The 27,741-nt window shown below is 43.4% G+C and overlaps 2 long non-coding RNA genes and 2 pseudogenes across 4 annotated transcripts; 2 read left to right on the top strand and 2 right to left on the bottom strand.

The window, feature by feature from the left end:
* Positions 1-274: 274 nt before the first annotated feature.
* LOC309654232 (heterogeneous nuclear ribonucleoprotein A3 pseudogene) lies at positions 275-11,784 on the bottom strand (annotated as a pseudogene). Its single transcript has 3 exons — positions 11,777-11,784; positions 9,455-10,054; positions 275-283 (listed from the first exon to the last, which is right to left on the bottom strand). The product of its transcript is annotated as a heterogeneous nuclear ribonucleoprotein A3 pseudogene (transcript).
* Positions 11,785-13,601: 1,817 nt separating this feature from the next.
* LOC309654237 lies at positions 13,602-25,330 on the top strand. Its single transcript, XR_014260063.1, has 2 exons — positions 13,602-14,396; positions 20,517-25,330. It is a non-coding gene; the product is annotated as an uncharacterized lncRNA (long non-coding RNA).
* LOC309654236 lies at positions 15,794-19,464 on the top strand. Its single transcript, XR_014260062.1, has 2 exons — positions 15,794-16,292; positions 16,623-19,464. It is a non-coding gene; the product is annotated as an uncharacterized lncRNA (long non-coding RNA).
* Positions 25,331-26,590: 1,260 nt separating the features above from the next.
* On the bottom strand, positions 26,591-27,735 carry LOC309654233 (mitochondrial import inner membrane translocase subunit Tim8 A pseudogene; annotated as a pseudogene). Its single transcript has one exon. The product of its transcript is annotated as a mitochondrial import inner membrane translocase subunit Tim8 A pseudogene (transcript).
* Between the last annotated feature and the right edge of the window lie 6 nt (positions 27,736-27,741).

Genomic DNA, 27,741 nt, shown 5'->3' with positions numbered 1-27,741 from the left:
AAACAACGCAAAGGTCTCAACAAATAAGGGATATCCAAAACCAGAGATGGCCAGAACTTCTGTATCCCTCATGAAACCTAGTCCCGTGTTCAATACTTAGGTATCATTAATACATGCGTGTTGACTGACACAGTTTAAACTCAATTCTTCCACTTCCCAGTTTAGTTTTAGTCCTCATACAAAACCTGATCATCAAATTCCTTAATGCTAGGAATCACAGTGAAAAATAATTTCTCAACTGACTTCTGTCAGATGAGTGAGAACTAAGGTTAATTCAGTGTATCTGAAGCATAGACAGTGAGGGCACAAGTGGCACAAGATGGGGCTAGAGAAGCAGAGAGGATTCTAGACCACGCAGAGTCTTAAAGGCCAACACTGTGTTTTCTATTCTCAAAACAATGTTTGTGAGCGATGTTTATGAGCAATGTTCCAACTTGCTTTGAAGGTTTCTTGTGTGAAGAATGGATTGGAAGGAAACAAGATATATGGACACTAGTTAGGACCTAATCGCAACAGACAGGCAAGTTCAGTATTAGAATGTTGAGGGAGAGCTGACAGATTCCAAAGAAATTCAGGAGATAAACTGAAGCGGGCTTAATGGGGTATGAGATGGAGGAAAGGAAGGTCTTAGGGAATTAAAGGGTTTACTGCACACATGAGCAAAGTCTCAAAATTAATCATTTGAACGTACAGAGGTAGATCTCCCAAATGACACCGGTTAGGAAGCAACGGTACGCCCTTTAGAATTCCTAGAGACAACACAAATCAACTGTTTCGATGGAAAATTCGGCGGGACCGGTGCGTTTTTTCACTCCAACTTAGTTCCAAATTCCTATTACTCACATTTTCTGTGCCAAAACAACACAGCTGGAGGAACTGAAGGGGATTCCGTTTTGGTAATTAAGGAGTGGCCCTAACACTGACAGTCCCATCTTAAAAAGCACTCCCTCTGCATTTTACCAGAGGAGCAATGGCCAGAGCCTCCCTTTGAAAACGATGGGCAGAAATCAGAACATTACACACTGTCCCTTTCAGCTACTGTGAACTGAGCCGGGAGACGACCAATATCCCCTGGCACAGCACGGACGGGCCAGCGCGCGGGGGCAACAGGGACAGGAGACAGCACAAGAGACGAAGCCCAGGCCCAGGGGCCAAGGCCTATTACCTTTCCGGCATGTGCAAAACATAAAACAGAAGCAATATTGTAACAAATTCATTAAAGACTTAAGAAGAAAAAAAAATCAGATGCTAAAGTGCATACTCTAACCACTATACTATATTGCTTCTATAAAACAAGCACTAAACCTCAGGTACAGGAAAAAACCCTTTTCGTGTCCTCACACCTAGGTCAAAATTACAAAGAGTTATTAATTCAGGAGACAGAAAGAGAAGGAGTAAATCTGAATGAATCTGAGTCAGAACACAGTGTTATAACCTTAGGTAAATTCCACAATACCCATGCCTCAACATGGCAAATTCCACAATATCCATGCCTCAACCTCCCTATCTATAAAGGAGTTAACCACACCAGCACTAACCATTACTTGCCTCCTGGTAGCTTGTGAGTGTTAATTATTATTTGTAAGAAATACACAGATCATCAGTTGAAAGAAACAAGGAAAACTACAGCGTTATTATTATTGTCTTGTTACTAGAGCTAAACACCAGAAATCAACATAAAGAAGTTATGTACACCAACAATGTAGGGTTTGAATATGTACTTTGAAAGGCAATCATATAATTAGTTGTTTTACCTCTGATTGCTTTTCCTTTTTTTTTTTTTTTTTTAATTTAAAAAAGCAATACAGGGACTTCCCTGGTGGTTCAGTGGTAAAGAATCCGCCCTGCAATGCAGGGGACGTGGGTTCGATTCCCGGTCGGGGAACTAAGATCCCACACGCCGCGGGGCAACTAAGCCCTCGCGCCAAACTACTGAGCTCGCACACCTCAATGAGGTAGCCCACGTGCAGCAAACTACAGAGCCCACGCGCTCTGGAGCCTGCACGCCACAACTACAGAGCCCACGTGCCACAACTAGAGAGAGAAAACCCGCACGCCACAACTAGAGAGAAGCTCTCATGCTGCAACGAAGAGCCCGTGCGCCGCAATGACAAAAAAGATCCCACATGCCTTAACGAAGGTCCCGCGTGCCGCAACTAAGACCCAATACAGCCAATCAACCAATCAATCAATCAATCAATCAAGTGGGGCAGGGGGAGCAATACAGGAATTTCCCTGGCAGTCCAGTGGTTAAGACTCCAAGCTCCCAATGCAGGGGGCACGGGCTCGATCCCTGATTGGGGAACCAAGATCCCACATGTGGCACAGCGTAGCCAAAAAAAAAAAAAAAAAAAAAAAAGCAACACTTACCATACGGCATTTACCCCAGAGAACGCATGTTCGCACAAAAAAAGGTACACAAATGTCCACAGCATCTCTCTCAGTAATAGTCAAGAAATGGGAAAAAACTCAGATGTTCTTCAATGGGCAAGTGATTAAACAAACTGAAGTATAGCCAAACCATGGAATACTACTCAGCAATTAAAAAGAAAGCGGCACTGGGACCTCTCTGGTGTTCCAGCGGTTAAGACTCTGCACTCTCAATGCAGGGGGCCCAGGTTCCATCCCTGGTCAGGGAACTAGATCCCGCATGCTGCAACTATATACCCGCACAGCCAAATAAATAAATAAATATATATATTTTTTTTTTTTAAAAAAAAGGAGCACTATTGATTCATGCAATTTGGATGACTCTCCAGGGAATTACATTGATTGAAAAAGGCCAATCCAAAAGGTTACATACTGGGAATTCCCTGGCGGGCCAGTGTTTAGCACTCAGCACTTTCACTACCTGGGCTGGGTTCAATCCTTGGTCGGGGAACTAAGATCGCATAACCGGCAGCGCAGCCAAAAACAAACTTTTTTTTAATTAAGAAAAAAAAAAAAGGTTACACACTATATGATTTTATTCACATAGCATTCTTTTTTTTTAATTAATTAGTTAATTTATTTTATTTTTGGCTGCGTTGGGTCTTCGTTGCTGCGTGTGGGCTTTCTCTAGTTGCGGCGAGCGGGGGCTACTCTTTGTTGCAGTGCGCGGGCTTCTCGCTGCGGTGGCTTCTCTTGTTGCAGAGCACGGGCTCTAGGCACGCGCGCTTCAGTAGTTGTGGCACGTGGGCTCAGTAGTTGTGGCTCCCGGGCTCTAGAGCGCAGGCTCAGTCATTGTGGCGCATGGGCTTAGTTGCTCCGCGGCATGTGGGATCTTCCCGGACAAGGGATCAAACCCATGTCCCCTGCAATGGCAGGCAGATTCTTAACCGCTGCGCCACCAGGGAAGTCCCACATAACATTCTTGAAATGACAGGTTGCCAGGGACAGATAGGGCCGGGGGACTGGGAGATGGGCCATCTTCCCCAGGGGCTATTTTCCCTTGATCATCTGCACAAAAACTTTAGTGCAACTTTATCCACTGCACTATCAGATCATTATGATTTGGTGGGGAGTGGGGGAGCAGCAGTGGCTATAAAATGGCATCAGGAGAGATCCTGTGGGATGGAAATGTTCTGTATCTTGACTGTGTCAATGGCAATACCCAGGTTGTGACAGTATACTATGGTTCTGTAAGATGTTACCATTGGGGAAAACTGGGTAAAGGACACACAGGACCTATCTCACTATTATTTCTTACAACTGCATGTAAACCTACAATAATCTGTAAACAAAAAGCTTAATCAGAAATGAAGGCAACACATGCCTCTTGTAACAAGTAAAACAATAGCCTGTGGTCAATCTCTTTCTCTACCCGTCCCATTCCCTCCCTCTTGAGATAACCATGCAAACTCACTGCTCATACAAACAGGCATGCATTTAATACTTTCTGTTTACTGTATCAAAATGGGATCATACATACTACATTATTACCCTGCAGCCTACCTTCTTCACCCATCATCCCTATATCATAGAGACCTTAAAAAAAAAAAACTATTTTAAGTGCCAAGCAGGATGGCAGGTATAGAAAATTTTCTGACTAGGGCAAATCTGACAAATGTTTACCGTGCTAATGTGCCATAGCTCAGCCAGGTGCACTCAGTGAGAGCATAATATACAAGTAGCATTCTAAAGAGATCTGCAAAAAATGCAAGGTCTTCAGCAGCTCTTCGAGGATCCCATCCCCCTCTCTGCCTCCTCCATGGAACCATCCCATGGAGGTTTAACAGTTTAATTCCATTTGCCCCCTCCTGCTGTTTGTGCTTTTGTTGTATACTTCTGTTCTACATCTCCACAAGACATTATTATTGTCATTTATTTACAAAACAACATATAAATATAAAGGTGTATGTACCTGGGTATATGTACATATATATATTAAACACACACACAGACTTTAAGTGCTCTTTGCTCTTTCCTGCAGTTCTGTTCTTTTTTTTTGGGGGGGGGGGGGGCAAGTTTTTATATTGGTAAAGTTCTGTACTACTAGAAATATAAGATTTGAAAAGAAAAATGAGACTTGAGGATTATCTGTGGAGCTTATCCTCATTCTCCTGCTGACGCATTATGTGTTTATAATTTGAGAACTGCAGATAAATACAAACTGGTCTTCTCCATACTTGCTCACTAAGGAATTCCTCATTTCTAGGAAACGTCTATTTCAAGGAAAGGAAACAAACAAAAACACCTAGTGCACTAGATGATTAAAAGGTACACATTTTATAGCCTGAGTTCGAGAAAAAAATTACCCAAGAAACGGCCTTTTTCCCTAGGAGCCAGCTTCTACTAGGGGAGTCTAGGGTTCTCTAGGCAAAGAAAAAAAACTTGCCAGTTTAAACAGAATAACAGAAACGTTCAGCCAATCAAATATACAGAACTCATCACTTGCAGTGAGGAATGAAAGGCCTGTATCAACAGAAAAAATAAATGGCACAGGCAACGTCTGGAACAGAAAACAAACAGGAGGTACTTTAAAAAGCCAAAATTGCAAAGACAGATTAACAGGGTATGAAATTACACGCCGGGCAATGCACCTGTTAAAGGAAAAGAGGCGCACACCAAGTCTGAAGTCTTAAGAATTCGGTGTTTAACATTACTTCTGCATGCTGCCCAGCAGGAAACTCGGGTCCTGGCTTAATCCACAACGCACACTTCATTTAAGGAGGTGAACTGCTTGGTCTGACTCAGTTTCTTATTCTGTAAAATGAATGCAACACAGCTGTCGTGAGTCGCCAAAGAATTCTGCACAAACGCTTTGTAACTCCAAAGTGCTGTGCAAATCAGAGCAGCCCTTCTCTCCTTCACATTCGTTTGACTTGGAATTTCAGAAGTTTAGCTGAAAATATAGACGACTCGGAAGCAAGGGACTGAGAGTGACCCACACAGGTGGACAGAAATGCAAAAACTGGAGCACCTCATACAAACCACAAGAGAACACGTTCACGTGCACACGTTATCAGTAACAGAAAACGCCACCGGTAGCAACCGTAAACCACTGAGAGGACCAGCAACGACATGTGTCCAAATCCAGCCGGCAGCACAGCCTCGTCGGCGGCAGTGCCTTAAACACAGCTCCCCGCACTCCGCGGCCTAACAAGATCCACTTTTTCCAAAAAGTTTAGCAACTTGCCAAGTACGCTGGCATAGTTCACCTTTTTTAATTGCTAAGCAAACATGCAGGAGAGTTGAGACAATCAAGGGAATGTTCAGCCTTCCTCAAAAATAAGATCCAGGAAATTCACGTTTTGCTTGAACAGTTTCATGTCTAAAACTGATCACAAACCTCTGTTTGATGTTGTTTTCTCGCTGCTGGCCAATGAGCCCGGGAAAGACAACGAATTCTTTTCAAACAGGGAGGGCTCTCTGCACTCTTCAGCTAAACCAGCGAGGCTTTACCACCGTCACGTTTAAAATAATGAAGAGGACGCCTCGATGGAGTTTACCGGGCTGCGCTAATCACGAGGGGCCTCGGGCGCCCAGGGCGGGCCCCAGCGCCGGTGGCCGCGGGACCGGACGCCCTCCCCGGGACCCCCCCAGGACCCCCTCCCCGGGACGCGGCCGCGGGACAGGACGCCCCCCAGAACCCCTGACCGGGACGCAGCTGCGGGACAGGACGCCCCCCAGAACCCCTGCCCGGGACGCGGCTGCGAGACAGGACGCCCCCCAGGACCCCTGCCCGGGACGCGGCCGCGGGACACGAAGCTCCCCCCTCCCCAGGAACCCCTCCCCAGAGCGCGGGCCTCGCCGCCGTCACGCGGCACCCGCCGCGCTCACCGCGGGCCGGGAAACCCCTCAGGCCGACTGACCCCCGCCCGCCGCCCAGCCTCCCTCCGGCCCGCGCCGCCCGCCGCGCTTACCGCGTTCTTCTGCATCATCTTGTCCATCTTCTGGGCAATGCGGACCACCTCGTCCTCCATGGCCCCGGCAGGCCTGCCCCGCGCCGGGCCGCGGGGGACGGGAAACGAGCGGAGCTGGCGGGGCGGCGGGTAAGCCCAGGCGTCGGCGAGGGCCCTCAGCAGGCCTGACCGAGGCGCTTCCTCACTCACGGCGACGGCGACGGCGACGGCGGCGGCGGCGGCGGCGGCGGCGGCGGCGCTCCTCACCCGCAGGCAGCGCCAATCCAGCTCACAGCTCGCGGGGGCGGCGCTCCTCCCCCGCAGGCAGCGCCAATCCAGCTCCCAGCTCGCGGCGGCGGCGGCGGCGCTCCTCCCCCGCAGGCAGCGCCAATCGAGCTCCCAGCTCGCGGCGGCGGCGGCGGCGCTCCTCCCCCGCAGGCAGCGCCAATCGAGCTCCCAGCTCGCGGCGGCGGCGGCGGCGGCGCTCCTCCCCAGCAGGCAGCGCCAACTGAGCTCCCAGCTCGCGGCGGCGGCGGCGGCGGCGCTCCTACCCCGCAGGCAGCGCCAATCGAGCTCCCAGCTCGCGGCGGCGGCGGCGGCCCTCCTCACCCGCAGGCAGCGCCAATCCAGCTCCCAGCTCGCGGGGGCGGCGCTCCTCCACCGCAGGCAGCGCCAATCCAGCTCCCAGCTCGCGGCGGCGGCGGCGGCGGCGCTCCTCCCCCGCAGGCAGCGCCAATCGAGCTCCCAGCTCGCGGCGGCGGCGCTCCACCCCGCAGGCAGCGCAAATCGAGCTCCCAGCTCGCGGCGGCGGCGGCGGCGGCGCTCCTCCCCAGCAGGCAGCGCCAACTGAGCTCCCAGCTCGCGGCGGCGGCGGCGCTCCTCCCCCGCAGGCAGCGCCAATCCAGCTCCCAGCTCGCGGCGGCGGCGGCGCTCCTCCCCCGCAGGCAGCGCCAATCGAGCTCCCAGCTCGCGGCGGCGGCGGCGGCGCTCCTCCCCCGCAGGCAGCGCCAATCGAGCTCCCAGCTCGCGGCGGCGGCGGCGGCGGCGCTCCTCCCCCGCAGGCAGCGCCAACTGAGCTCCCAGCTCGCGGCGGCGGCGGCGGCGGCGCTCCTCCCCCGCAGGCAGCGCCAACTGAGCTCCCAGCTCGCGGCGGCGGCGGCGCTCCTCCCCCGCAGGCAGCGCCAATCCAGCTCCCAGCTCGCGGCGGCGGCGGCGGCGCTCCTCCCCCGCAGGCAGCGCCAATCGAGCTCCCAGCTCGCGGCGGCGGCGGCGGCGGCGCTCCTCCCCCGCAGGCAGCGCCAACTGAGCTCCCAGCTCGCGGCGGCGGCGGCGGCGGCGCTCCTACCCCGCAGGCAGCGCCAATCCAGCTCCCAGCTCGCGGCGGCGGCGGCGGCGCTCCTCACCCGCAGGCAGCGCCAATCCAGCTCCCAGCTCGCGGGGGCGGCGCTCCTCCACCGCAGGCAGCGCCAATCCAGCTCCCAGCTCGCGGCGGCGGCGGCGGCGGCGCTCCTCCCCCGCAGGCAGCGCCAATCGAGCTCCCAGCTCGCGGCGGCGGCGCTCCACCCCGCAGGCAGCGCCAATCGAGCTCCCAGCTCGCGGCGGCGGCGGCGGCGGCGCTCCTCCCCAGCAGGCAGCGCCAACTGAGCTCCCAGCTCGCGGCGGCGGCGGCGGCGGCGGCAGCGGCGGCGGCGGCGGCGACGCTCCTCCCCCGCAGGCAGCGCCAATCGAGCTCCCAGCTCGCGGCGGCGCTCCTCCCACGCAGGCAGCGCCAATCGAGCTCCCAGCTCTCGGCGGCGGCGGCGGCGCTCCTCCCCCACAGGCAGCTCCAATCGAGCTCCCAGCTCTGTTCTTTTTTTTTTTTTTTTTGAATTTTGAGATTTTTCATTTGAAGTAAGTCTTAATGCTATTAAATTCACAAATATGCTAATTTAAATACCCAAGTCTATTATCTAAGACACACATTGCAAACACAAATATCTATTCTCTCCACATGTCAGAGCCCATTCATTTCATGGTTTGGAAATGGGGAGAATAGATCCCCTTAAACTGCAAGTCAGCAGGTGTTTCTTTACAGTTAACTTCAGCAAAATTCATACAAAATATTAATTAACAATGATCTTCTTGTTAACTCACAAGGAAACACCTTCAAAGCTGCATTTTGTTAAAGTTTCTGTACTAAAATGTAGAAAAACTGAACTACACAAATATTGAAAAGTTAAAAATTCCTTAATTTTTTATTCCTGGTACCACTACCACAATTTACAGGGCAATATACCTGATGTAATGAAAAGAAAAAGAAAAAGACAAAGCTACAACAGATAAAAGACCTCAGGAATGTACATCTAATTGACACTCCATTGCATTAATCAATAGCTGCACTTTTTGCAAACTGTGGCTAGGACAGTCCTGAGCAAGAAGGGTTTCCTGTTTAAGCTGCAGTAACTTTTCTGACTATGGATCATCGTTCCTTCTGTGGCAGATTTTTACAGTTCCTCTAATGCATTCGGGACGACTGTCTCAAAGTAACCTGCAGCTTTCCTGACACCTCCTCGCTCTCTCTCCTGCCAAGAACTGTAGCCCTTTTCTTGTGAGTTTTGAGAACCTTCTGCTACCATATCCACCACTTCCACCACCAGATCCATAACCACCACCATAGGGACTTCCCGAGCTTCTTCCACCAAAACTGCCTCCCTTCATGGGTCCATCATTTGATTGCTGTTGTCCACTATAATTTCCAAAATCATTATAGCTCCCACCACCACCATAGTTACCTCCAAAATTTCCTCCTTCATTGTAACCATCATATCCTCCACCACCGCCACCATATCCCCCATCTTGGTTTCCATATCCTGGTCCACCACCACCATAGCCTCCTCTACTACTGTAACCAGGACCACCGCCATAGTTACCACCGTCGCCTCCAAATCCGTTCTATCCACCATCACCTCCTCCATAACTACCTCTGCTGCCACCACCTCCACCACCATAGCCTCCTCTTCCACCAAGTTTCCACCACGGCCAAAGTTACCTCCACCACCTCCAAAGTTTCCTCCACGACCCATAAAGTTGCCAGATCCACCTCCACGACCTCTTTGTGATCCAGCAGATTGCGTTTCTTCTTTAGGAAGGGCCTTTTTCACTTCACAATTATGCCCATTAATAGTGTGGTATTTCTGAACAACAATTTTATCAACTGTATCATGATCATCAAAAGTTACAAAAGCAAATCCTCTCTTTTTTCCACTCTGCCTGTCTTCCATAACTTCTATGGTTTCAATCTCGCCATGCTTTTCAAAGTAGTCTCTCAAATTACATTCTTCTGTATCTTCTTTAATACCACCAACAAAAATTTTCTTCACTGTTAGATGGGCACCAGGCTTTACAGATCCTCTCTAGAACCAGCTCTCTTTGGTTCCACTACACACCCATCAACCTTGTGTGGTCGAGCACACATTGCTGCATCCACCTCTTCAACCCAAGAGTAAGTCACAAAACCAAAGCCCCTGGAACGTTTTGTTTGGGGGTCTCTTATCACCACACAATCTGTAAGTGTGCCCCATTCCTCAAAATGTTCTCTTAAGCTATCGTCTGTAGTTTCAAAGCTCAGACCACCAATAAACAGTTTTCTCAACTGTTCTGGTTCCTTTGGATCATGGCCCTCCTCCCCACCCCCCCCGGCGGCGGCGGTGGCGGCGGCGGCGGCGGCGGCGGCGGCGACGGCCGGAGTCGGGCTGGGGGCGACCGGGCGGCGGTTTTACCTCCGTTTTGAGACCGGACTCGCCTCTTCCAACTCGAGTTCAATATGGGACGGAGAGGCCAGCTCTGTTCTATGTTGGGCCATTTTACTTCAGCCTAAAAAAATTTCTTCTAGTATTCCCTAAGGTCTGCTGGGGATCAGTTTTCTTATTTTTCATTTATCTGTATTTGATTTTTTAAAATTGATTCCAATTTTCTGTTGAGATTCTCCATATTTTAATCTATTAATCCCCATCTTTTACTCTCAATATAGTCATTTTAAAGTTCTGTGCTAACTCCAGAATCTGAATTCCCTCTAAATCAATTTTTCTTGTTTTGTTTTTTTTTTTTTTTTTTTTTGTCTTAATTTTTAGTCACTTTTTCCTGCTTCAGGAATTTCATAATTTTTGATTGTGTGCTGGACATGGTGAATAAAAAATTCATAGAGACTGAAGATGCTATTACTTTGAACCAGAGAAGATTTACCCCTTTCTCTGTTAATCAGAGTGGCTGATCATTTCAGTCATTTCAGGAATTTTACTAGGTCAGAACTGGGTTGGAGCTTTACTTGTCTCATCCTACCTATGATTTTTCCTGATTTGTGGCCTCCCTGGATTTTTGCTGTGAGCCTGACAGGTCTTTGATTCTTCAATAAATACAGTCAGTTATTGACTTCAGTCTTTCAGATGTTTGAATTCAGCTCTTTAGGCTCTCAGTTCTCACAGCTTCAGAGTATGGCAAATGTAAGGAGAGACCAGCTATGTATTTGTTACCGTTACACTTTCTCAATGAAAATTTGTCTCATAAACACTGAAACATTGCAGATGATTTCACTTTTTCTGACTCAGCCCCCTTCTTGGGGATGGCACTTCTGGGTTTTTACTGTGAGTCTGGTAGGTCTCTGATTCCTCACTTTGGAAAGTTCTCTCCCTCAGGCATTAGGTATTTAAGCTTCCTGCTTTCTATAGGTTCAAAAACTGGCAAATGTCTTGAAGAGGAGACCTAATGATTGTCACAGGCCCCTTTATCTAGCGGGATTTGGTTTGTTCGTGCCATGACTGTGCAGGAAATTTCACTCTGCTTTCTTGGCTCAGTCCCCCATCATCCTGTACCACCCTGACACTAAGGAAATGTCCTGTGGGGGAAATCGGCTTGACATTCTGCTAGATTTCACTCCATCATGCCAGCAAATGAGTTCATCAAAAGGTATGGTGATTTCTCTTTTCCAGTGGAGTATGTCTCCCTACACCAAACCCCTGCTCCAAATCTCTAAATGTCCCTCTCTAGCATACTAGTTGATATTGTTTCTTGATTGCTTCCTTAGCTCGATGATCCTTTATTCAAGTTTGTTTGCTCGTTGCAGCAGGAGTGATGGCCTGTGCCTACCTAGTGCAGGCATATTATTATGGAGATATGGCTTTGGTCCCAGACACCACAATAAGGAGAATATCATAAGAAAGCAAGTCACACGAGTTGTTTGGTTTCCCAGTGCATGTAAAAGTTATGTTTATGCTATACTGTAGTCTATTAAGTGTGCAATAGCATTATGTCTAAAAAAAGTACATATCTTAATTTGAAAGCAGACTTTAAGAATGCTACCCATCATCTGAGCCTTCAGCAAGCTGTAATCTTTTTGCAATAGTAACATCAAAGATCACTGATCACAGATCATGTAACAAGTATAATAGTGAAAAAGTTTGAAATATTGTGAGACTTACCAAAACATGACATAGAGACACGAAGTGAGCAAATGCTGTTGCAAAAAATGGCACCACCAGTAGAGCTGCTTGACACAGGGTTGCCACAAACCTTCAATTTGTTACAAAAAAAAAAAAAAAAAAAAAAAAAGCATTATCTGCAAGGTACAATAAAGTGAAGTGCAATAAAGTGAGGTATGCCTATATATCCTGCCTCAAAGTAGAAATCCTATTTAGATCACCTTTAATTTCTCTCTATGATATATTAATAGTTTTCTGTTCAGGGTTCTTACATTTTTTATTACACTTATTATTAGGTATATGATGTTTTGATGATAATGTAGATGGCATATTTTTTAGTTTTTAATTTTATAACTTTTCAGACACAGAAAAATGTTAGTGGAATTTTTTAATGTTTGGTCTCTTATCTGGCAACTCTTCTAAAAACTAACTGATATTCTAATAAGTTATCTGTAGATGGTTTTGGATTTTCTGTATCCTTAATTATATCAAATATGGAAAGTGACAGTATTATTTCTTCCTTTCTTAGCCTTATATTTCTGATTTCATTTTCCTGCCTTACTGCTAATGCCATTTAATACTTTTACTAACAGGTTGAATAGAAAAGGTAAGAGTTGGCATTCTTATTTTGTTCCTAATCTTACAGTGGACATTCTCCACATTTCACTATAAATAGGATGGTGGCTCTAAAGTTTTTTGTAGTTTCCCTTTGCTATGAGTTTTTAATCATACATAATTATTGAATTTTATCAAATGCTTTATCTGACTATACTGATATGATCATATACATTTTCTCCTTTATTTTATTCATGTGGTGCATGACATTTATTGATATTTGAATGTTAACTCACCTTGCATTTCTGGAGTAAAACAACTTGGTAGGAATTCACACACACACACACACATTCACTCACTCACACACTCTACATTTGATTGTCTAACATTTTGTGTATGATTTTTGCTTCTGTATACATAAAGGAGATGGGCCTATTTTCTTTTCTCATAATTGTCCTTTTAATTAGTGAATAGTATATAGAGGGTAGAGATTTAAAAGACCTTTTAAAAGGTCTTCTTCTTCTGTGATATAATACAATACAGTATTACTCCATTTTTTAAAAATGACCTTTTTTATTTTCAAATAGTTTCAAATCTGCAGAAAAGATACAAACAGAGTTCCCTTTACCTCTCTCCCAGTTTTTCCTATTGCTAACATCTTATACTACCATACTATATTTTTCAAAATTAAAAAGCCAACATTTATACATTACTATTAACTAAACTTAAGACTTTTTTTGGATTTCACCAGTTTTCCTGTTAATGACCTTTTTCTGTTCTAGGACCCAATCCAGTATATCACATTCCACTTAGTTAGTTGTCATGTCTCCTTAGTCTTCTCTGGTCTATGACAGTTCCTCATTCCTTCCTTGTTTTTTATGATTTTGACAGTCTTGAGGAATATTTGTCTGATATTTTGTAGAATTGTCCTCAGTCTGGGTTTGGCTGATGTTTTTCTCATGATTAGACTGGAGTTATAGGTTTTGACAAAGAATACCACAGAAGCGAAGTAACCGTCTCATCACATCATAACAGAGAGTATGTAGTGTCTCCGTGACATCACTGGTGATGTGAAACATCATCACTTGCATAACATGGTGTTTGCTTGGTTTCTCCACTGTAAAGTTACTTTTTCTCCCATTTTATACTCTCTTTGGAATTCAATCATTAAGGCCAGCCCAGGACTGGACTTAAGGGGAAGATTAAGCTTCACCTCCACCTCCTTGGGGAGGAGATGGATGCCGGCGGGGGGGGGGGGGGGGTGGCGTGGGGGAGGTTACCTACATATGGAATTCTTCTGTTGGCAAGATTTGTCTTCTCCCTCCCTCCTATTATTTATTTATTTATACACTCATTTATTTACTCCATTATGTTTTAATATGGATTCTTTATCATCTATATACATAATTACAACCTTAAAAACCTCTGGTTCCCCCACTGACATATAAACTCTTTGAGGAAAGGCTCTGCTTCTTTTTTATTTTTGTACACTCTATGCGTTTAGCATAGTCCCCTAATTTATAGTGGACTTCCAGTAATTATTTTGTAATGGATATCTTTCCACTTCAACTGAAAAGTACCCTTTCCTTATATAATAGCATTCTAAATCCAAAATAAAAGTAGATTTTAAAATAAGTAAAAGTAAACTCATGCATGATCACCCTGTAATAAGTATGTAAAAAAGCAAAGGGTACTGCAGAAATAACTTAACCATTGGAGTTGGATGTGTCTCCAAAAAATATTGAAGCCACATTTGGAAAGAAATTACAGTATTTGATAAGCCAAGGATATGACCTGCTGTGTGCTTTCCCTTTTTTGTTCAGATCACCAAAGGAGATTAAGACCCCGTTTTCTCCCGTCTCTGGAAAATTATCATCTGATGCAGTCACTCAGATAACAACAGAGAGTCCAGGAAAAACCATGTTTTCATCTGAGATTTTTGGTAATGCTGAAGATCGTGGACATGATATTCCAGAGCTCAGTACACAGAAGTTGGGCAAAGTTCCTGTCAAGTTTGCTTCATCATCTTCAGTCCAACAGATTACTGTTCTTCATGGCACAGATGGTAAGAGAATTTTAGGTCACATTACCAACTTTTGTGTGTCATTAACCAATAAATTTCTTGATTGGGTCTTTCTAGTTAGAAAACCTAATTTTAATTTTAAGCATTAGGTTGTACATGATGATAACATCTTTTATTTACATAGCTATGAAGAGAATATAATTTATTATGTTTTTACTTCAATTTCTAGTGAAGTTAACAACCTATGTGAAACTCATGCTACTTGTGGCTGACGTATTTTCAACTCATAATACTTGTCATAAGAATGCAAGTAGTTCATGAAAACATAAAAACTATAGAGGTTCAATTTTAGGGAGGTAGATAATTATTTGGCATTGTTTCTTTTACTATTGTTTTGCATGAGACAGTGAACAGATAGCAAACACAATACCAGTCTATTTCTTGCTCAAGAAACGTTGAGCAGGGACCCAGGTTGACTGTGACTCTGCTTTCTTTAAAACATGGAACCTTGGATTCATCATCATAGTCAACTGGAAGGGACGAAAAGCATGGAGGAGCACATGTTGGGAGGCTTTTATGGTCTAGGCCTAGGTGTGGCCCACATCACTTTCCACTGACTAGGAATAGTTTAGCTGTGCTTTCCAGGATGAAAAAGAAATGAGTTTTGGTGAACAGCTAGCAATTTCTACCATAAGGTCTACAACATTTAGAGTGTTCCTATGCTATCATGACAGTGATATTTTTATAGTGCTTACACTATATAACATTCAAAATTATAGCAAGTTATTTTCTTTTTCAGACCAGTAACTGGAAAGTTAAGTTCCCATTCTACCTCCAAATGAGGGTGGGAACTTTCAATTACTAATTTTAAAGTATTCAACAGTTTGTACAAATCTATTCAAAATAGATTTTAAGTGTTCCTACTTGTGCAAAAAGTTTATCTGTCTGTAGGTATAAATGGAATATGCCTAAATGTATAAAGAAAATTGCTTAGTTCCACATTTAAATTGCACTGAATTTAATTTGAATAAATACATTTATATGTTGAAATGGTTATATTTCTTTTCTTTTTTTTTTATTTTATTTATTTTATTTTGGCTGTGTCGGGTCTTCATCGCTGCGTGCAGCCTTTCTCTAGTTGCGGCGAGCGGGGGCTACTCTTCATTGCGGTGCACGGGCTTCTCATTGCGGTGGCTTCTCTTGTGGTGGAGCACGGGCTCTAGGCACGTGGGCTTCGGTAGTTGTGGTGCATGGGCTCAGTAGTTGTGGCTCGCGGGCTCTAGAGCGCAGGCTCAGTAGTTGTGGCACATGGGCTTAGTTGCTCCGCGGCATGTGGGATCTTCCCGGACCAGGGCTGGCACCCGTGTCCCCTGCATTGGCAGGCGGATTCTTAACCACTGAGCTATCAGGGCAGCCCGAGATGGTTATATTTCTTATACACTTTTATTGTGAAATAAAATTATGCCCCCCAAATGTATAGTCTAATCAATATCACACAGAACACCTTTAATGTGTCAGTTACCTATTGCCACCGTGATACTGTATAAGAACCTCGAAAATCTCAGTGCTTTATAACAACAGACATTTGCTTTCCTCACTCATGGGCTTATGAGTCCGTTGGAGTTTGGCATCAGGATGCAAAAACGGTTTGGGTCTGTTCCACATGCCTTGTACTGAAACCCAGGCTACTCTGGGCTATGCTGTTTTCATGTTGGTGGAAGAGCACAGGAGAGGAAATCCAACTGTGAAAGTGTATTTTATACCTCTTCTGACATCAAATGGATCAGTCTATAGAGAGCCCACAGTTCATGGTCTTACCTTTACATACAGGTACTTGGTAGAAAGGACTCCTTTAAAAGAGAAATATTATTTGGTTTAATAATAAAATATTTTTAACTCTGTGGATTCAGAAGTAAAATTTTAAAAAATATTTTAAAAGTATACAGAATAGGGCTTCCCTGGTGGCGCAGTGCTTGAGAATCCGCCTGCCAATGCAGGGGACACGGGTTCGAGCCCTGGTCTGGGAAGATCCCACATGCCGCAGAGCAACTAGGCCCGTGAGCCACAAATACTGAGCCTGCGTGTCTGGAGCTTGTGCTCTGCAACAGGAGAGGCCGCGATAGCGAGAGGCCCGCGCACCGCGATGAAGAGTGGCCCCCGCTTGCCGCAACTAGAGAAAGCCCTTGCACAGAAACGAAGACCCAACACAGCCAAAAATAAATAAATAAATAATAAAAATAAAGGAATTGCTTTAAAAAAAAAAAAAAGTATACAGAATAGCATGTTGAATTTATGACTATGTGTCCACTGCTCTGAATTAACAAATTAAGAGTAATATGCTATATGTTTATATTTAGTTCCATTTGCAAGTTTTTTGAAGAAATAAATTTTATGGTTGGACTTTCTTCTTTACCCTTCTCCAGTCCTTTCTTTCTCTCCCAGGAACAACCATTATTTGCTGAATAGTCGCTTCTTCCCCCAGAGATAGGCAGTCCAAAGTAACTTTAAGACTTCTGCATCCAAACATAAAGTTGTTGAGAATTTCAAAAAGCCACTTATCTTGCCTCTGAATTCTCCATCTCCACATGGTAACCATTCTTGCTCTGGGTCCATTGTAATTCTGCCCAATTGTTGTTGTCCATTTTCTGCAAACTTTGAACTAAATGGTAAATTTAACCATCACCACCAAGCTTTATATACACTGGTGGAGGAAGAAAACTACTAAGTCAATATCCTAACAATAATGACTACAGCAACGTCCAAAGAGAAGTAGAGGCTACAACCTATTTTTCCTGTTATTTAAATTCTTCCAGCCTCTATACATTTCTTCATTCTCCTTGAATTCAGCCAGGTTCTCATTGGCTGGGGTTTTGCCTGATAGGTTGGTACAAGTGTTCCTAAGTAGTCTAAGGCTTTGCTAGCCCTGCATAGGTTTAAGGTAATTTTTTGTTAATTTCTATGACCAGGCTTGGTAAAGTGGTCCCCTAGGTGTAAGCCATACTCCTACTGACTTTCTTCTTTTAAGGTAACCTTATTTCTCCCTGATAGTTAAGGTCAATTGTAGTTTTAGTCAACACTATGGCATCCTATTCCCTGTATTGTTTCAGTGACATAAAGAATGTAAAATGACTAGATGGCTCCTGTCTCCCGGTAGAAGTGCCCCTCCCTTATTTCTAAGATCTTCCATCAAACAAAGCAGAGTCACAGAGATAGAAAGCAAAAGATTTTAAAGGCTTCTGCCTTTGTTCCTAAATACATGCATTCTGTCTGTGGGATAGGCAAGTGCCACATGTGGTTCTGAGCACATGCCGTATTCAGTAAGCTAGCATTCCAGCCTCAGAAAGTGATGCCTCCCAGCTTGTGCCATGACAGTTATCAGTAAATTGTTCACTCGCTTTTTTGTTCTTGAGTTTACCATAGCTGTGGGTGATCAGGCTTGTGAGGAGAACAGTGACTCCCTTTAGTCGTCAGCCTTTTGTCTCATTTCCTTCACTATGAAGTCAGTTCCTTGGTTGGAAGCAGGGTACTAGTAATATGGATTCCATGTCAAATCATCAGAATCATGGAGTGGCCAAGGATGGTAACACAATTCTAAGTAGTTTATAAGTTGTTATTGCATCCAGAATGAAGGAGATCTCATTCTACTCTGGGACTATCAGACTCTGTCTAGAGTATTTTGATTTTTATAAACTAGACATGGGCAACTAGGAGTCCATCTAGAGGTGATTACAGGATGCAAGAGAAGACCATGGTCCATAAGGATAAACTGAAGAAGCTGTTGTGTTTAATCAGGAGAAGTGGTAGCTATCTACAAAATTCTATTTGAATGAGCAGTACAACCCCATGAATACTGAGGAGTAACCTAAACAAGAATTTTATAGGGCTCATGTGATGGCAATACTAATCCTTTGTGTAGGCATAGAAAAGGACAGTAGACTAAAAGGAGGGATGGGATATTTCTGAATGGGAAAATTGAATATTTAAAGATGTCATTTATTCCCAAATGAATTTAAACTCTAATGTAATTCTACTCAAAATTCTAATGGAATTGTTCTTTTGAACTTGTTTAATTGATCTTAAGTTTTTTCAGGAAGAATAATAAAGAAAATACTGGAAAAGAAGAGTAATGGGGAGGATAAATTTTAGCAGCAGCCAGTGGAGTGTTTTCATGGGATGCCTGGAAGTTGCAGACATTATTCTCACCCTTGACCTATGGGCCCAGACTCAGTCATATGTCCATACATGTCTGCAAGGGAGATTGGGAAATACAGTGTACAGATGAGCAGTATGTACCCAGCTAAATATCAAAATGCTGTTACAGAGACAGAGTTTCTACCACATCATGAAAGAAAAACAAGTGTATAGAAAAAGATTTCAGGGACTGCCCTGGTGGCGCAGTGGTTAAGAATCCACCTGCCAGTGCAGGGGACACGGGTTCGAGCCCTGGTCCGGGAAGATCCCACATGCCGCAGAGCAACTAAGCCCGTGCTCCACAACTACTGAGCCTGTGCTCTAGAGCCCGCGAGCCACAACTACTGAGCCCATGCTCCACAACTACTGAAGCCTGCATGCCTAGAGCCTGTGCTCCACAACAAGAGAAGCCACTGCAGTGAGAAGAGTGAGAAGCTCGCGCACCACAACGAAGAGTAGCCCCCCACACCGCAACTAGAGAAAGCCCGCGTGCAGCAATGAAGACCCAATGAAGCAAAAAAATAAGAAGAAGAAAAAGATTTCATCTTCTATAATAATCAAATTACTACCATGTCACAGACATTTTAGAAAGAATTTTAGCAGTTAGTATTTAAAAAAACGAAACTTTATAAATGACATAATTTTTCACTCTGAAATCAGGAAACTTATGTGAAATGGGGCAGCAGGGGAGAATGGGTATGCTATGAACAGGAAGTCTTTATTACAGAATTCTTTATTATTGAAAATTTAATCCAGCCTAAATTTTTAACATTATGAGAAGGGTTAAAAACACTTAATGTGTAGTAGAATGATAAAAAATGTGAAGATAGGAAATAAAATGAATATTTTATTATCAATGTAAAGTAGAAAAACTGAATTCCACATTATACATACTATACACAACTATGTAAACAAATAAGCAATACAGAGGAAAGACCTGTAGAAATACATTAAAATATTAATAATAGTTATCTTTGAGTGGTAAGACTTTGTCTTTTTTATTTCTGTGTATTTTTTTAATATTGAGAATTTATACTTTTATAATGGAAAACTTATTTTGAAAATCTGCCACATAGAAGAGAATTAGATTTACTTTCTATGACTCTGGAGGGAGAATCTTCAAAGATCAGTAGTAGGGGTTAACAACGACCAGGTTTGGGTTCAATATAAGATAAAGTGTTTCTTAGTTAGAGCCATCTAAATATGGAATAGATTGCTAAGAAGTCGTCTTCTCAATGAATCCTACCCTTACCACTCTATTTAAACTGCATCCTGCTGCAATTTCCCAAATACTTCTAATCTTCCTCAGCATTTTCTAATTTTTTGGGGGGGGGAGTGGCTGTTTTGGGTCTTTGTTGCTGCACACGGGCTTTCCCTAGCTGTGGTGAGTAGGGGCTACTCTTCGTTGTGCTGCATGGGTTTCTTATTGTGGTGGCTTCTCCTGTTGCAGAGTGCGGGCTCTAGGCGCACAGGTTTCAGTAGTTGCAGCACGAGGGCTCAGTACTCGCAGCACAAGGGCCCTAGAGCACGTGGGCTTCAGTAGTTGCGGCACATGGGCTCAGTAGTTGTGGCGCTCGGGCTCTAGGGCGGGCGGGCTTTGGTAGTTGTGGCACGCAGGCTCAGTAGTTGTGGTGCACAGGCTTAGTTGCTCCACAGCATGTGAGATCTTCCCAGACCAGGTATCGAACCCCTGTCCCCTGCATTGGCAGGCAGATTCTTAACCCACTGCACGACCAGGGAAGTCCCAGTATTTTCTAATTTTTTATGTCACTAATAATTTATAAAAACACTAGATGATTTACTTATTTAGTATGCTAATTGTTTACTGTCTATCTCCCTCTTCTAGAATGCTAGTTTACTGATACATTCCAAGAATCTTGACCACTGCTTGGCACATTAAAGGTACTTAATATTTGTTCAGTTAATTAATAAATGTTTTCTTATTAATTATTCTGATCTTTATGTCCTTAGGCCAGCCTTTACTGTTGCCATATAAGCCTTCTGGTAGTACAAAGATGTACTATGTTCCCCAATTAAGACAAATTCCTTCATCTCTGGATTCCAAGTCAGACACCACCATTGAGAGCTCACACTCAGGTATTATGCAGAAATTATTCAAAATTTTACTTTTTGAAATTTTATTTGTGGATTGGCTGTTTAATTCTGGATGACATATGAAAGCTCAGTGCTATTTAATCTTTAAGTGAAACATGGAGATTTTCATGACACAGTCTCTGGTTCAGATAGGTGAGTTATTTGGTCAGATGTATTGTGTACACTCAAACATTTGATAAATATTTGAAGAAAATTGTATGAACAGTTACTTGTTTGGGTTAGTGGACTCCATCTAGGACAAAGGTTTCCAAGTTTTCTCTGTTCACAGTCACCTTAGTGTTTGGGTGATTTCTTTTCTCATCATCGTGGGGATATAAATCATCAGCAGCATATAAATACATGAAGTATTTTTTCAGATACTAAGCTATTATGTTATTAGGGTATAAAAATACTTACCGTTTTGATCTTACAGCTTAATAAGCAAAAATATTTTTGGTTTTGTGTTTGAAAGAAAACATTTTACTTTGTTCAGAAATATGCATAATTACTTGCTAACGAGATATGTGTGGCTATTAGGGCACAGTTTCTCACACCTTGAGATGAGATTGGACACAACCACCCTCATTTATTGCTTTTGTTACAGAAACTGTCAAAAATCCAACTCTGCAGAGATACAGACAGCAGCATTGAAAGGAATGTAGCAGTATCTAATGTTGAAACTTTAAACTATCTTTAGCTATTAGTTTTTGTCCTGTACACCAGATATTACATATCACTGTTTCTCTAGAGTTTTAAAATATCCCACAACATCCCTGTGAGATCACCACAATAGAACTGCAGATTTAGAAAATGAATAGCATCCTGTGGAGGAACTGAATAAATATTTTCTGTGGAAAATTATAAGGATACGGAGTTGGTATGGTGCGGGGTTTTGATTGTTGGGATAACATATTGATTGGTCCACAGGAGTTGACTTGGTTCCGTGTAGATATAAATTGTTCATGATTTGTCAATAGACATCTTTATAGGTGTAGAAATTAAAAAGAAAGTAGTTGTCCCTGGTCTTATGCAGATTTTCTGTTAATTTTAAGAGGACCCAACTAGTATCTAATGGTAACTGAGTTAAAGCCCCTGATATAATTGCTCCTGATTTCCCACTGTGATGCCACTGAAAAAAAGAACCACAAAATGCTCATATGTTAGGATTGATTATGAAGCCTATAACCAGGAACTGGAAGAAATTTTCACTACCTGCATGGCTATGATTTTAAAAACTCACTTAGTGGCTACGAGACATAAAACAAGCTTACTTAATTGATTGTAGGTAGGAAAATCTTTTATCTCAGTCTCACTTTCAGCCCCCTAGTTCAGAAGACAGAATGTACCAATAGAAGTGTAATCAGGTGTTCCAGTATTTTTTGAGGCCTCCTGTGTACTTCTATTCATTTACATCCTAACTCTTCCCTTTGGAGACATTAACTTTGAGAAAAATTGGACAGTAGTGGGAAGAGGAAATGACTACTCAGGGATGGTACACTGTATCCTGAGAAATACTGTCCGTATAAATAAAGTACTGAATGCATCAATTAGACAAGAAGAGATCTGTTGGCTATATATACTTGAGGTTGTCATTTATCATGTTCTGCATCTATTCTGAGAGTGAGGGAGTTGACAGAAGAAAATAATAGTTTCTTAGACCAGTAGAGCTGATCTAGCTGAAAGCCTAGGAATTGTTCTGATAGATAGTGTCTATTAGTGTGTTGTGATTCTATAGATACTAGAAAGATCCAACTAGAGTTTGGGGCCAAGGGCAAGTCATAAACCGTTGCAGATATTTGGACCAAATAATTTCTCCTCAGTTGAGAATGAGTAAACAATTGAACTCATAAAATTCTTTTAAAGACAAAAACAAAGGGACTTCCCTCGTGGCGCAGTGGTTAAGAATCCGCCTGCCAATGCAGAGGACACGGGTTCCAGCCCTGGTCCGGGAAGATCCCACATGCCACAGAGCAACTAAGCCTGTGCGCCACAACTACTGAGCCTGCGCTTTAGAGCCTGCGAGCCATGACTACTGAAGCCCGCATGCCTAGAACCCATGCTCCGCAACAAGAGAAGCCACCGCAATGAGAAGCCCGCGCACTGCAACGAAGAGTAGCCCCCGCTCGCCGCAACTAGAGAAAGCCCGTGCACAGCACCGAAGACCCTACACAGGCAAAAATAAAAATAAATAAATTAAAAACAAAACAAAAACAAAAAAACAAGGCAAAGGTAACCTCGCAAAGAAAGAGATAGATGTTAGAGATTTACTCATTAGGTCAAGTAACACTCTGAAGTAGTAACAGGATTTCATTTATATCTGACAGTAAGTTCTGTGAAGATAGGTACTATGCCTTTTTTTTTGTAAGCCATTTTATACCTCATACCAATATATAATATAGATGTTATTTTGATATTCATTTAAAGACATTTAAATACTTTATGTACTAGTACTGTCAATAGGAGCAAAAAGCCATGGGGAGAGAACTGGCTGGGAGTTTTAAAACAAAGTGAGGAGTTAATAGCAGAAAAAAATGGTGGAGTAAAGACCTCCAACATTTTGCCCTGTGATAAAAGCAACAGAATTTTGGCAAAACTTTATGGAAAACTTTTCCAAAACTCTGGAAATTAACCAAAGGCTTGTAGCTTTTGTAGTAAGCATTTATTCAAGAAAAATGGCTGAACCTTGATAAGAATAGTAATAAGCTTGTGGCATTTTACCTTGCCCTATTCTCATTGCCATACTCAGCTCAGTGATTGATAACCTTGAAAAATATCAGCCTGCATTCCCAGGACTGGAGGGAGCAGAACAGAGCTGGACCTCTTTCACAATTTCATTCCCAAAGAATTGTCAGTATTTGACCTGTCTGATGGCTCTCTGGAAGACTCCACTCAAAAGGCTTATCTTTATTCGACCTTACTCAGAGCTATCCAGTGCGTATGAGCCTCTGTGTCTATGTGTGAGGTGTTTGTCAAAAAACACTTACAGGCAAGTGTTTTATTTTAGTTTCTTAAATATTTATTTATTTAATTTATTTATTTTGGCTGTGCCGGGTCTTAGTTGCACCACTCAGGATCTTCGTTGCGGCATGCGGACTCCTTAGTTGCAGGACCTAGTTCCCTGACCAGGGATCGATCCCAGGGCCCCTGCATTGGGAGCTCGGAGTCTTACCCCCTAGACCACCAGGGAAGTCCCCAAGCAACTGTTTTAATGTCACAATGCATGAGGCAGTGGATAACACTTGAGACAAACAATAGACTAACCAAAAGCTTTATCGGAAAAACTGAGGATGAGATGTCCATAGATATGTTGAAAAGCACTGATATATTCCTAGGACTCTAGAAGACCACAAGTGTGCACAGGCCTGAGTGCATGCTCAGGAAAGATCTGAGAGGGGCCTACCCTTTACCTTTGGCTGCCCTTGAGGCTCTGGGCAAGAAGAAAGGGAAGGCTAAGGCCGAATTGATAACTCCCTGCCCTCAGCGTTGATGGCTATGTGCACGTAGTCCCTCGGCAAAGACTGGGAGATTTATTGTTTCTAGATGTTTAAGGATATCTCCATCTAGGCATTAGCTGACCACTAAGCTAGTTGAGTGGCAGCTTCAGTAGACTTTATAGAATTTGTTCAGAAAAGTTACTTAAAAAAAAAAAAACAGCGTAAAGCAACAGCAGGAAACCCTAGGGAGGTAGTAGACTCTGATTTCCAGGGTTGTCACATTATATTTTTTAAGATGTCCAGTTTTCAACAAAAAGTTACAAGATATGGAAATTCAAAGTAAAAAAATATATATATGGACCATACAAAAGAAAAATAGCAGTTTAGAAACTGTCTGTGAGGAATCTCAGACATTGGACTTACTAAATGAAGATGTTAAAATAGCTATTTAAAATATGTTCAAAGAACTAAATGAAACCATGTCTAAAGAAGTATAAGAACAGTGTCTTACCAAATAGAGAATATCAATAAAGAGAAATTACAAAAAAGAACCAAATAGAAGATCTGTAGTTGAAAAGTACAATAACTAAAATAAAAAATTGACTGGAGAAAGCTCAGTATCAGACTTGAACAGGCAGAAGTATGAGTCAGTGAACATGAAGATAGGCCAATTGAGATTATCCAGTGTGAGAAACAGAAAGAAAAAAGAACGAAGAGAAATTAACAGAATCTCAGAGTCCTATGGGACACCTTCAAGCATCCTATTATACACATAATGGGAGTTCCAGATGAAGAGACAGAAAAAGAGACTGAAGGAGTATTTGGAGAAATAATGGCCTAAAATTTCACAAATTTGATGACTGCTGTTAATCTGCACATCCCAAAAGCTCAAGGAAGTCCAAGCATGATACAGTCAAAGAGAGCCACATCTACATACATCATAAACCATCAAATGACAAAGACAGTGTTAAAGCAGCAAGAGCGGAGTTATCATGTACAAAGAATCTTCAATAAGACTAATTGCTGATTTTTCATCAGAAACCATAGAGGCCAGAAGGCATTGCAATGACATATGCAAAGAGCTGAGGAAAAAAACCTGCCTACCAAGTATTCTGTACCTAGCAAAACTACCCTTCAGAAATGAAGGAGAGATTAAGACATTCTCAGATAAACAACAGTTGAAAGACTCCACTGCTAGCAAACTGACCCACAGAAAATACTAAAGAGATTTTTTTCAAGATGGAATGGTGAACACCAGACAGTAACTTAAATCCACATGAAAAAAGTACTAAAGGTAACTACATAAGGAAATACAAAAGACAGTATAAATGTATTTTTGTTTGTAATTCAGTTTTTCTCCTATATGACTTAAAAGACAAATGCAGTATAAGCAAGTCCCAAATACACACAAAAAAAACTAACAGAATTAAAATGATAAAACCTGACACTATATTTTTAAATAAATAAATTTATTTATTTATTTATTTGTATTTTTATTTTTGGCTGCGTTGGGTCTTCGTTGCTGCGCGCGGGTTTTCTCTAGCTGTGGCGAGCAGGGGCTACTCTTTGTTGTGGTGCGCGGGCTTCTCGTTGCGGTGGCTTCTCTTGTTGAGGAGCACGGGCTCTAAGTGCATGGGCTTCAGTAGTTGTGGCTCTTGGGCTCTAGAGCGCAGGCTCAGTAGTTTTGGCACGCGGGCTTAGTTGCTTCGTGGCATGTGGGATCTTCCCAGACCAGGGCTCGAGCCCGTGTCCCCTGCACTGGCAGGCGGATTCTTAACCACTGTACCACCAGGGAAGTCCGAAAAACTGACACTATTAAAGGGAGAAATATTTCAAGCCAATAGCAAAAGGTCATATATTGTATAATTCCATGTATATGAAATGTCCAGAATGAGCAAATCCGTATAGACAGAAAGTAGATTAGTGGATGCCAGGGGATGTTGGGGAGGGGAAAATAGGGAGTAACAGCTAACATATACAAGATTTCTTTGTGGGGGGCGTGACAAAAATGTTCTGGAATTAGATAACAATATTGGTGGTGAAAATACTAAGAACTAGTGAATTGTACACTTACTTTAATTGGTGAATTTTTTTTTTTTTTGAATCTTGTAGAAGTTTTTATTTCAGTGATTAAAAGAACGCAGTAAATGGAAAGTATGCTGGTTTACATTAGGCATGCACCTCTACCTGAAACTGCTGTTAGTTTTTTTTTGTTTTTCTTTTTTTAAATTTATTTATTTATTTATTTATGGCTGTGTTGGGTCCTCGTTTCTGTGCGAGGGCTTTCTCCATTTGCGGCAAGCGGGGGCCAATCTTCACCACGGTGCGCGGGCCTCTCACCATCGCGGCCCCTCTTGCTGCGGAGCACAGGCTCCAGACGCGCAGACTCAGTAGCTGTGGCCCACGGGCCCAGCTGCTCCGTGGCACGTGGGATCCTCCCAGACCAGGGCCCGAACCCGCGTCCCCCGCACTGGCAGGCAGACCCCCAACCACTGCGCCACCAGGGAAGCCCTGCTGTTAGTTTTTGACTGGCCTAAATCTTTATAACTTATTTTTTCATTTAGGCACATCTTTAAATTTTTTTGGACCCTGACATACAGGGTAAGTTAACTTCTTCCTTGTGGCAGTTTAGTATGAGAATTATGTTCGCTGGCTAGATTCCTTTAACTAAAGGCCTCTAGACTCTCAGGCTACCTGTACTAGCTCAAGACTGTACTTTATATATAGATATTTAAGTGAATCACAGTATAAGGGAGGGAGATAATCTAGAAAGGTGAAATGTACTGTATGAATACTCCATACATTTTTTTTCTAGCACAGATAATCAAACACTAGATAAGGAGGCCTACAGTCAAGTACCAAATTACTCTTTCCCCCACTGCTGCCCTTTCTGAGAGACACAAAGATGTATATCGATCTCTCCAGAAATCTGAAAGGAATCCACACAAATAACAGATTATTACCTATGTGGTCCCACATATCAAATTATAGAGCAGTTCCACTATTAAAATTATAGGAAGCAGTTAATGGGACTATGAGGAAAGCATCGTCCCACATACAGTAACATACACCTAGTAGAGTTTTCCATTCATCTGTCAATTGTTTTCCCAAGATTAGCATTAAAAAACACAACCCCAAACACATTTGACCCTCAAACCACCCCCACACACAAAAATTGGTCTTTGTTCATTCTCAGATGACAGGATGTCCCAAGAGTGACAAAGGTGGGAGCCGATCCCCCCACAGCCTTTTCTTCAACCATCCCATCAACTGCTCTTCATTTCTTGAACTACCTTCCTTTTCCAGAGAGGTAATAATCAGGTCAGTCAGAAAGGCTTTCTGAGAAGACTGGCTTGGATTTCTGGGTCTGTTCCAGTCGATTCAAGATGAATTGGCTTGTATCAATGAAGCGCTCAACGCAGTTCACAAAACAGGCCTCAGCCCGACTGTCCAACTTTGGCCCAGGCTTGTCCATGCACATTTCCCAACAAAGTTCCGTCATCTGGTGCACCAGCTGCTGGAAGCACTTCTTCTGAGTCTCTACCTCGATGAAATGCTGCAGCTGCGGGTCGACCGAGCCCAAACCCGCTGCGGAGGAAGACGAGGAGGACGCCATCCCAGCGCGGCCACGCGTGCCGAGACAAACTCCGCACCAACTCACCGACCTT

This window comes from Balaenoptera physalus, assembly GCF_965194825.1.
Source record: "Balaenoptera physalus genome assembly, contig: HAP1_SCAFFOLD_2346, whole genome shotgun sequence".
Taxonomy (NCBI): Eukaryota; Metazoa; Chordata; class Mammalia; order Artiodactyla; family Balaenopteridae; genus Balaenoptera; species Balaenoptera physalus.
Note: the sequence above shows the minus strand (reverse complement) of the source record. Positions and strands in the feature narration are given on the sequence as shown.